Here is a 12,584-nt window from a genome sequence, read left to right as displayed (position 1 = left end):
GTTTGCAGCCACACACAGAGATCTTCTGAATGAGTGGTTTCCCTCTTTAGTTATTTATGATTAGGTCCTATTTCAGATTCTAGTCCATTACAAAGGAGACAGTGGTAGTACTCCTGTGGTTACTGTTGGATACATTTCAGAATGTTGTCTGAAAATTATCTAAGTCTTCTTTTTAACACAGCCTACTTTCTGTATTTTTGTTTGTAATGGTTTTTTAAAGAAGGGTTTTAATAATATATAATGCTTGCTCATATTTATAGGGTACGGCATGGTAATTCACTTGACATGTATATTATATATAAATCCTTATAAAGCATGCAAATTGTTTACAATATTCAAGGAAAGGGCTTTTAGATCTTATGAAGCACACACTGTGCTTTTCTAGACCTTGATAGATAAGGTTGTGAATGGTCAATATCTTTTGGCTCACTGCCCAGTGAAATTGTTGAATTAACATAGTCTAGGATAGTACACATCTTGTGAACTCTGGAATTCTGGGACATTTTCTCCTTCTATCTATCTTCTTTGACAGGTAATATATTTGTTGCTTTTTCATTGCTGTGACCAAAACACTCGATAGAAACCATGTGAGAGGAGAGGTTGATTTGGCTTCTCAGTTTCAGGGACATTTCAGTCCATTATGTCCAGAAAGCATGATGGTGACATCAGGTCTATCTGTGGCTCTAGCAGTGTGCATGTGAATGAGTCAGAAAGCAGCCAGCAACCAGAAACAGGGACTAGGATAACAACCATCAAAGGCATGCCTTCAGTGACCCCCTTCTATTGGTAACATCCTACCTCCTAAAGGTTTATCCCCAAAGTGCCACCCCCTGGGGGAACAAGTGATCCAAATATGAGCCTATAGAGGACATTTCTGATTCACATAAGAAGAGTTTTTAAAAGGATGGCGGTATGATTCCATTTTACTTGTATGTAACAAGTGACTTCATGGGGATCTACCCTTTAGTTCAGCTATAGCTTAGATTCAGTCTGTATAGACACGCCATCTGCATTAACACTTTCAAGGCAATACCGTATAGAGTGTGATTGTTCAGAGTCCAAGTTCTTTCTTTAATCTTGATTGTTTAGCCACTCATTCTGGAAATGTCAGTAGAACTTGGTGAGTACAGTGTGAGGAGTAAAGTGTTTTACCCAAGTACATTCTTAGTTCTTTGAATATTTGTGAGTTCCCAATCTCAGTGTTATTTTTAATTTCTTCAAATTGTGCTTGTCTGGGAAAACAAAAACGAGGCACTAATGAACTGAATTGTTCTTTCTAACTTAGGATGTATGCATGCAGAAATCTTCCTGTATCTGTGAAAGTTGCTCCTTGCTCTTCTTTCTGGAGCAAAGCAGCATGTGTTAGCAGGGAGGGGTGGATGCAGGCAGGTCAAATCAATACGTAGCCTAGCTCATCTCAACTTTTCAACTCCTTTCTAAAAGGACTTCCAGGCTAATATTGAGGATTGATTGGTAATGAGACTGGAGATAAGTTCCTTTACACACACACACACACACACACACACACACACACACACACACACACATTAGATATTTAGAAAAATTAATCAAGTTAATCCAAAACCCATAGCAAGACAGTAAATAATTGCCAAAGATATACAAATATGGCTGATGAGATGGCTCAGTTGGCAAGGATGCTTTCTACCAAGCAGAAGATTGAGTTAGAACCTTGAGGCCCACTTGGTGGAAGGAGACAATTAGGACTAAGCTAGAACCTCAAGACCTGCATGGTGGAAGGGTACAACTGACTCTTCAAGTTTTCTTCAGGTCTGCAACTGCATGCCATGTACTGTGGTCACATGCTCCACTCATCTCCTACTAAATAAATAAATGTCATACTTTTCCAAAAGGGCTTATGGACATGACATTGGTCCGATCTACCGGTCACTTCTCCCAAAGCTCTGGACACTGTGTTCTTAGAGGTGAATGGGGGGGACTTGTCTTCAGGGCTAATTCATCTCAAGGGGCTACAAGTTCCTAAGTGTTTGGTGACCACAGGACTCACATTTCTTATTAGCTCTTATGAAAATGGGCATTAGCTCCCTCTTAGGTCCCTCTAGGGAATCATGGCCCATAATCTGTGTCTTGTCATGTACATACCTTTCAGCTTCACTTTGTAGCTCCACTCCTTCCTCTGTCATCTAAACAATTTGAAAATGAAGTCCAGAAGTTGTTGTTGTTATTGCTTTTTTTACTTCAACTATGTTATCCTACTTAAAAAAAAAATATCTCCAGTTATCTGCTCAGTTCTCTGTCCTCTCACTTAAATGACCGGGTTCAGACAAGTCAACCATCAGGCCCCATCCTAAGTAGTTACTCCTTCTGTTTCACATATTCCTCACCTATCCAAACAGTAAGAGCCCAATGGGCTTGTTCTTCTGTGCTAGCTGTGTGTAAGAGCCCATCACTTAAAACATAATAAATGCTAAAAATTGTGTTAAAATTAACTAATACATGCAATTGGACCAAAGGTCAAAATGGAAGTTGTCAAGTTACCTGTGTCTACTACCATATTAATTTTTTTTTTGTTTACTGCAAAATACTGTTTAAATAGATTTGTATATAAAATTTCACTTGCCTTTTGGCCGCTAAAGTCTGTTGTTTACTACAAAACAGGTTCTGTTGGTTTATAGGTTGTGGGGTATTAATAAGAACTGTAGGCAATTTCTCCAAGTTTAAAAATAGGAAAGGAGCAGGTTTCAAACTTGCTTGAAATTAGTATTGAGCACATTTTGTTAACATGAATCCATATTTAGCAAATTGGAATAATTCAAGTATTTATTATGTTTCAAACATTAGGTAAAGTAGGAGTCAGAATGGGAAATAAGTGAATACATTGAATACTATACAAAGCTCCATGTAGAAATCTACTACTACCTATCAATGCCTACCAACAAATAAATATGAGATTAGATACTTTAAAATTTTTAGAACTTTAATGTTATAAAATCTACTGTCTGTTAAAAATTCTAATTTGGGTGTCCATGGAAATGACTGAAGCCAGTGAAGTGCTTGTCATATAGTGTGGGGGCTTGAGTTTGGATCTTGGGCACCCACGTAAAGTGTTGGGCAAACCTGTGATCCTAGAATTCTAGAGACAGATGAGAAGCCTCCTAAGAATTGATGGACATTTAGCCTAGACTCATAAGTGAACTCCCGATTCACTGAAAGACTCTGTCTTAAAAATAACATAGAAAGGATAACATAGAGATGGATTGGTAGTTAACATTACTTACTGCTCTTTAATCAGAGGTTCGACTCCCAACACTCACTTAGTGGCTCACCACTACATGTAACTGTAGTACTAGGAAATTTGATACTCTCTTTTAACATCCACGGGCTCCTGCATGTATGTGGTACACGTGCTCACATGCACACCCACCCATCACACATATATAACTAAATACTTTTAAAAGATAAGGTGGAGAGTGATTAAGGAAGATGCTATACACCACCACCATCAGATCTCTACACATATGTACCAATATGCACATGCGCCCACATAGATAAGTATACACTTGAACTCATATGCAAACACAGTCATATACATGTGTACACACACACACACACACACACACACACACACACACACAAATTATTTTCTTGAAGAACTAGGAATTAACTTTAGTGGTTCATGAGTCCCTTAGTCCATATATTTCGTTTAGGGAGTATGGCTAATGTCCAATGGGTGTCTGTAAAGTCTGGCTAGAGCACAGACAGGTAGTAGGTACATTCTTGCTTGAAGCATCATTATGCTTAAGTTATCAATTTCTCACAAGTTTTTATTTCCATCTTGACCTTTGCCATTAGTACATTTGTTAACTGCGATGCTTTCTTGTTTTTCTCATCCAGACATCTTAAGCTTCCATTTCCTGTCAATTGGGTCACCTGGCCTCCCACCTTGCATGGCTACATGGATATGCAGGATAGAAATCTCTTACTATTCGAAGAATGTTGTAACCAAGGCTTTTTCAGATTTTCATCACCCTCATATTTCCTTCACAAGAAAGAGGAACAAGCAATACTTAGTCATTGCCCCATATTCAGCTGTGTGGAGGACAGTAGATACAGTCCTTCAACTGGAAGGCCATGTAGTAATTACAGTTTGCAAGTTCTCTTTATAAAAAGAGAAAATAGACACATATGTAAGATAAGTAGGAAGATCTGCTACAAAAGGAACAAGGGTCTCGCTGGCCTTCTCTTTGTCCCACTGTTCTCTCCTCAGAGTCATTGAAGGGTTCAGAGTTCCTTGGAGGCCTACTCATTTCAGCAGGCTTCCATGCCCACAACTCCTTGTCTTCTGGTATCATAGTTTCGTGAGGAATGAGGAAGTCTTTCTCACGAAGTCTTTTCTTTCTGTCATAACAATGACCAAGCTTTCCTGAAAGTCACAAGCTAAACATGATTGTTTTGTGTCCTCAAGGACCCATTGTTTTTCTTGAAGTCATTTGTATTGAATGCTTGTAGTAGGTCATAGAAATGGGACCACCCTAAAATAACAATATGAGGGAAGAATAAAACTATTGGCCAAGACATCAAATGTTACTGGGTTTATATGAATGATCTACATATTACTTCTAAATAAGATAAATTCTAAATTGTAGTGTCGCTATTCTTAATTACTTTTGACAAATGTCTGAGTTTCAGTAGTTTTCCCATAAATATTCTATCTATATAGGACTAGGTCTATTTTATGAGGAAAAACCCAGAAGCCACCAAAAGAGAATCCTTGCAAGGAATTTAAGAGTCACTTTGTGGCTGACAGTATTACAGGCAAAATATAGGTGAACATGACTAATAAAATGTATACTTTTAAACAAGAATATGATTAGAAATATTTATTTTATATGTTACTGTTCCCAGAAGGAAAAAAATGAGGAGAAACCAGACTTTTTGGAAACTATCCTATTAGTTTATCAGAGTAAACATACCTAAAAAACAGAGACAAAAACAAACAAACAAAAACAAAAAACGCTGGCCACAGTGGCTCACAAATATAATCCTACCACTCAGCAAAGTGAAGCAGGATAGATGCTGTAAGATACAGGTTAGCCTGGGCTATAGTGTGAGATTCTGGCAATAAACAAAAGCAAACAAAACCAAAACCAACCAACCAACCAACCAACCAAAAAAATCCCCCCCCCAAAAAAAACCAAAAACCAAAAAAAAAAAAAAAAAAGCCGAGATCCAAAACTATTCATATTTTATCAGGGGCCTGGTAGGGTTAAGCTCCCAGTATTTCAGGAGAATAATTAGAGTTTTTATTTATTTTTATTTCCCTTTTGAGTTTAGTGCAAATGGAATTTTAAATACAGACAATGAAATATTTTTATATATAATACTCTCTTAAATAGGTACTATTAAAATATATACCTTTAACTTATGTTCTTGGCTATAAATATCAGCTAGTTGTTCTTTTGAATAAAATATGATTATGAGTTAATCCCCAAAACAACAGGTTTTTGCCTAAAATCTAATTTATTTGCTGACTATGCTGTGAATTAGGCCTACAGTGTTAGCCATATCTTTTTATTAAGAACTACCATCAAGGGACAACTCATAAAATAAATCTCATTGGTATTAATCTTGATAATTCTCTCATCCAGCTCATACGCTTAATTCTGTGTGGCTATTTTCTATGTCACACAGTGGCATCCTAGCTCTGATTTTCATAAGGAATTTTCATATGAATCCTCCTTCAATTAGGTTGTTCTACATATGGAATGTGATTTAATTATTCAGAGTGAAAATGACACCGCTGGGAGAGACATTAGTGATCAAAATGTCCAGTCCTTTGGTTTGAGATAAGAAACCAATGTGATGTTATTAATTCAGGGTCACAAAGCTATGCTATGAGTATTTCAAATTAAATTATAATTGAAATCAGAAACCATATAGTAATGCATATAAATCTCCACAGCTTGCATTGCAAATCATATAATATGATGGAGTTGGATCCTTTTGAGGATTTTATATTCTTAAAAAAAAAACCCTTCAAAAACTATACATGGTTGAATCATCATTGTTTGCCTTTGATTTCTGATTCTTGGAGTCATTAGAGTATTTGAAACCATAGCTTCATGAGCTATATATGTTTATTTTCTTAGTGACAGAGAGGCAAACACTTCTATTGCAACTGTTCTGACCATAATAATGCTGATGTTCTCAAAGTCAACCCAATCTTATGCTCTCAAATGCTGAAACAGAACTTGATTTTGTCAGTTGATCACTGAAGGTCATGATGCTGATCCATTTTGAGGAGCCAACTGTATAAAGATGCTCAGAACTAACATCATTACGTACCAAATCATACTTGGGACAGAACCTTTCAACTTATATTCACATTTAGGGAATATGTTTATTGACTATAAATTTCTGAATTATCTACACTATGTTTTTAAAAAACTGTTTGGATTTACCTTTTATCCTTTATGAAAAGGGAAAATACTTAAGTTCATAAAGTAAATGACATAGTACAACTAATGCCACTGTGACTCTATATACTCAGATTTCTTTTTGTTGATACCCCCTTAAGGTCAATAAAAATTTATTAGAGACTCAATATTTGTTTGGAATGATGAAATTTCATGTAAAATATTAGAGTCAGTCTGGAAAGGCTCAAGGGGAAGTATTGCATAGATACCAGTCCACATCTCTCTTGCTCTAATTTTCATACCTAGATATTCTATCTTTTAAATAAGTGAGAGATGTTTATTTGAAGGAGATTAATAAGGAAAAAGAAGGGAATAAAAGTTAAACTCCCTTTAGTGAAGGTGAAAAAGAGAACTAAAAAATTTACAGTCAACCTTTCACATCTTACAGTTGATCACATTCGATCATGTATATTTTCTCACAGTAGCAAGACAATGTTATATAGCTACAATATTATATTATATTTTATTATATTACATTTTATTTTAGTGTGTGTGTATGTGTGTATGTGCATGTATGTGTGTGTGTGTGTGTGTGCATGTATGTGTGTGTGTGTGTGTTCATGTGAGCATTAAGGCCAAAAAGGGGATCTAATCCTTTTGATGTAGACTCACATGTAGCAGTTGTTGAGAATCAAAATATAGTTTTCTAGAAGTGTATATGCTATTAACCACTGAGTCATTTCTCTAGGTCCTATGTTAGTATATATTTTTTCACTATTGTACCAAAACATCAGATGTAGGCTAACTTCATAAAGATAAAAGATCTGTGTAGTTCATAATTATAAAAGTAAGATTGAGGAGTCATAGTTAGTTTTGCAGAGTCCCAGTGTACTACAGGAACAATTTGTACTGAGAATTTTTGAATTTTGGTTTCTTTAAAAACCATAGAAATAGTATAAGAATATGTTTTTGCTTTAATCCCAGGTGTGGGGGGATATGGGTGTGCTTTGCAGCAACTGACTACGATTTGCTTTGTGTTCTAACAGAGATATGATTTTGCCAGCCCCAGATAGTTTCTGCAAGTGTGAGACATTTGGAATCCTGGGAACTTTTCAGTGGTTAAAAAAATGCTAGTGCCTTGAGAGGCAGGGTTGCCATAGTTGGCTGGTTGGTGGTTGGATGCTGTTCATTGCTATTGTTTGAAATTTGTTAAGTAGTCATGCAAAAAAGAAGAAATCAGAAGAAGCAATTAGATATCCTGATGGCAAAGATCAAATTTACTCCAAGGAACTCAGCAGGAAGTAGTCTAATGAAATGTCATCCTCTTTCCTCTCGGTACATTTTCTGTCTCTTATCTAGTGTTAGGGGGATGAAAGGTTGGAAGAAGAGAGGTGGAGAAGGGTGGAAGAATGGTAACTCACAAAGTAGCAAAATGCTCGCTACAACAAAGAACAGCAATTTCTGTCTGTGAGCACATCTGTGGCCTTTTGTTCCTAAGGCTATGAGGACTCAGTAGTGGAGATTGCACCCTGATGAGCTTATATTAGCTTAATGACTTCCCAAAGTCAATCAACACCAGGATGCAAACCCTGTAAGAAGATAGCAGACTACCAAGAAGATACTTGATACCTTATGAGCATATACAGGGGGAGGTAATCCCCCTCAGTCACAGTCATAGGGGAGGGGAGTAAGGGGAAAATGGGAGGGAGGGAGGAGTGGGAGGATACAAGGGATGGGATAAAAATTGAGATGTAATATGGATAAATTAATAAAATATAAAAAAAAGAAAAAGAAAAAAAAAAAGAAAAAAGAAAATAGATATGTGACCTCACTATTCGCAGGGAGTTTGGATATTGTTGCTAGAATTTTGAAAAATCCCTTTATTGTAATTAACTCACAATGGGAAATATCAAATAGGTATTTTAAGGTAACTACTCAAACAAACACTTGCCCAGTTCCAAACTTTCAACATCTCAGTAAACTTCTATACTGCTAGGATGTTCACTCTGAAGCCATGGAGCTCTGCTCAGGCTTTTATACTTTCACTATCAATTATAGTTTTAGTCACTTATCTTCCATAAAAATGGAGGAAAAAGCACAATAGTGCTGAAACGACAAAGACTGATAGGTTACATTCTCTTTCATAATACATTAGGCCTTTTGCTGTATCTATTTTTCCTCACCACAAACTATTGCCCCTTTTTGCTCTCTTTTCTAAATGTTATGCTCAGATGTTTATACATCTGGATGTGTATTTCCAGCCAAGGGTCTCCATAGAAGGGAGAACTTGCAGACTTCTTTTCCTTTGAGATTGGGTGAGCTCATCAATATTTTCTTTTAATGTTTTCTTTACGGTTGGACATGGACTCCTCTGGGTGGAATAACTGAGGTACATCATAATCCTATTTTAAATTTTAACTTTCCATACTGGTTTTTTTAATAGCTACGTAGATTTGTTATATAAGGATTCCTCGTTCTCTCCATCCTCGCAACATTTGGGGTCAGATTTCGTCATGGCTGTTTTGACTGGAGTGAAGTGAGATCACAAAGTAGTCTTAGCTTGTGTTTCCATGATGACTAGAGATATGGACTTTTTAAAAATGTTTTTGAGAATTTCATACATACAAAATGATTACTGCATTTACATAATTTCCAACCCTTTGTTTTTCCTTTCCAGCTCCTCCTCATTTTATCTTAAATTCAACACCTTTTATGTTTAATTAGGTGGTGTGTGCTTGTGTGTGTGTGTGTGTGTGTGTGTGTGTGTGTGTGTTGCAGGTATTTGTAAAACCTACTAAGTTTATTTAATGTTGTTTATATGTAAATGTGTTTAGGGATAACCTCTTAGATCTAGATAATTTATAAGGGAGGGCTTGTTCCTGGAGAAAACTGAGTCTCCCTGTCTAAGTAGCCACTGATTACCCATAGCTCCTCATTGAGTGGTAACATCATGTGAAATTTCTCCTTTCCATATTGGCTTGTCGAGTGGTAATTATGCAGTTCTTCTCTAGGCATCATACTTTTGAGATCTCATAGGTGCATTTCCCTGTAAGGTTTGGTTATTAGCTATTTATATTTCTTATTTTGAAAACCATCTATTCAATTAGTTGACTGTTTTGTTGAATGGCAGTTAGTTTCTCAGTACTTAATGTCTGAAATATTTATAAATTCTGGATATTAGTCCCTTGTCTGAGGTGCACAAGTGAAGTGCAGCTTTGCCGTGTTTTTGTGCTCTGCTGATAGTTTCCTTTACAGTGCAGAAAAATTTAATTCTATCTAGTTCCATCTAGATATGTAGGTTAGTTTCCTTGCTATTGAAAAATCTTACTTACATACTTTAATGTCCTGTTTTTGTTTAACTGTTTCAGCATTTCCTGTTTTAAGTAAGTCTCTGGTTCAATCTCACCTGATTATTGCACAAAGTGAAAGCCAGAAATCCATTTTTGCTCATCTGCAGGTTATTTCCAATTTTTCCAGAACCATTTGTTGAACGGGCTGTCTTCATGTTACAGCATACTTCTGCCTCTTTTGTCAAATATTACTTTGTCAATTTCTTTCCAGCTCTTCTATTTTGGTTCATTAGTCTGTCTTCACGTTTTGATGCCAGTACCACCCTGTAGCAATCCTACTGTCTCAGCTTCCCAAAGGCTGAGATTACAGGTGTATGCCGTATGACCCTGGCTCTCAAGTGGCAAGCTGATAAAGTTGTTTTTACAAGTGATTAAATTTCAAAGTTGAGAAATGACTGGTTTACTGGAGTGAGCTGGAGGCTCTATAGAGCAAAAGTATATTAACAGAGACTTTCACAATGAAAACTTCAAGACAATGAGCGAGGAAATCTAAGAAGATATTAGATGACGGGAAGGCTTCCCACACACAGGTTGGCAGAACTGTATTGTGAGAATATGGCTATGATACCAAATGTAATCTACAGAGTTAATGTGATAGCTTGCAAAAGAATTCTGATGCCGTGTTTCAGAAATGCAGAAGAAAAGAAAAAGAATCCAAGAGTTCCTATGTCGCTAGTTTCGTGTGATGACCACACACAAGAGTATCAAGGACACCTTCTTATGTGGGTTGACAACCAAATAACTTGAGGGAGTTGATACTAAAACATTTTTTTTCTAGGAAAAAAGTGACAGAATGGATGCTTTCCTGCTTCCCAAGTAAGACGAAGAAGTCTGATATACTGTACCAATATGAGATGTCGGGGAAGATTTTCTTTTTGGGCCTTACACTCATTTCTTTCTGTCTCCCTTTTACTCTATAATGTCTGAGGTCAGCAGGAATTTGTGTTCCATGTTCCATCTTTCCACTTTATACTTCCTAAGGTGTCTTCCTACTTATTGCTGGTTTTTATCTCCTGCCTTCTCATGACTTCTATGACCCAATTTTCTAGTCCCAGTAGCAAACCAGTGATCCAGGTAGCCTTCTTACTCAGCTCCTGATGTCTGAGAAGCATCACAGAATATATTCTGCTTGGAAGAAGATGCCTATGTAAATAAGATTCAAATGTACCGCTTTTCTCCTGTTAAATCCTTATATTTCTTTTGGCTCTATGATATTGTCAAGCAAAAGAACAAAATATAAGAAGATAATTTTACAGCAGAAAGGGGCAGGTCATCTCTCTAGAGACTAACACTGCCATTGATCTTTATGACAAATTGCATCTCAGGGTCGGAAAACATAGACCTTGTTTTCCTTATTTTTTATTATGAGGATGACCTTGTTTCTATTATAAATCAAAAGTAACTGGAGCCTTGTGGCTTTTACAAAGTTACAAGTGTCCGTGGCATATATGAGTTCACTATCAAGTACTTCATCTGGGAAGGCATCATGGGAATATTTCTTTCATTTCTATGTACTAGTTTGTTCTTTAGCCATCTAATCCTCTTAGTATAATTTATTCTCCTAGTAAATAAATTCTCCTAGTAAAATTTCATGGCTGTGAAAATAAATATAAATATAAAAATTCCAACAGAAGCCCAATCAAATGCCTATTTTAGTTGTATTTTGAGTGTTAGGAAAGAAGTAAAAATGCCATATTTTCATTTTTGTTTTTAAACTTAATATAATTATATGAAGGTTACTCTCTAACTGTTGAACTCCATTTGTCCATTTTAAGGGTAAATTTAAAGATGTGAGAGGATAGAGCTACATTTGGTTCTCTCAAAGAGCTACTTTGGGGCCCTGTGCTTTTAGAGTGCTTACAACACAAACCTTCAGCTTTAGTTAGGAAAAACTAGAACACGGACCAAAGGGAGCTTAATTTTGATTGAACTCTCGCACCAGTCTTGGCATCCAAGGGCCATAGGCCTTTTGAACATTCATAGTTGAAGAAATGGAAATTAAGAGCAAGAAATTATCAGTAACATTGTAAACATATTAGCGTGTTAGTAGTATAATCCAAGGCAGGCTCACAGATGTTGAGATGTACAATAATCTTTAATGCAGCCACCTTCCAGGAGACCCACCTGAGATGATAGCAAATTACTGTATGGAGAGTGTTAGATTACATAGTAAAGGTCTGATTGGTTGTTTCTGTTCTTTTTCTTTTTTTTCTTTTTTTTCTGCAGACAGTGACAAGGAGAGTAGATGAGTGAAATCAGGTAAAATTGAATTCTAGACCCTCTGACTCTTAGCCACTTATTAGATCTCTCTGAAACTAATTGACAATGTAAGTATGAGGCTAATTCTCATCACATTTGAATGCTTAAAGGAATAAATTACTTAATATGTGCAAAGTTTAGCACTGTAGAGAGCTATAGTGTTGCTTCTGTGTGGGAAAAATGTTAGCTAACGCTGCAGACAATGAGGAAGCAGCGACATTTTGAAAGCAGAATCCATAGACACATGTATTGGAAAGAAGGAAGCTAAAGGTAGCATGAAGTGTGGATTTGGTGAGCGTTAACATTAAAGACAGGATGACCATTTTATAGACAATTGCAAGAGACTGTGAAAGCTCAGATCAATGGGGAGGCCATTAGTTAATGGAGACAACGTCTGGGGAGGATTGTGATTTGACAAGGCCTCAGAGGCACTTGAAAGCCCTCAGCTCTTTACAGCTAAGGTATGCAAAAACACATCAAGCAAGAATACACAAAATTGTGGCTAATGACCCAAATAATATTTACCCTTTTAAAAAAATCAACAAATAAGTTTGAGAGTGATTATATTATAGTAAATGCC

The sequence above is a fragment of the Acomys minous genome, assembly GCF_964271855.1.
Source record: "Acomys minous genome assembly, chromosome: 17".
Lineage (NCBI taxonomy): Eukaryota > Metazoa > Chordata > Mammalia > Rodentia > Muridae > Acomys > Acomys minous.
The sequence above is the reverse complement of the archived record's forward strand: the minus strand, read 5'-3'. Positions refer to the sequence as shown.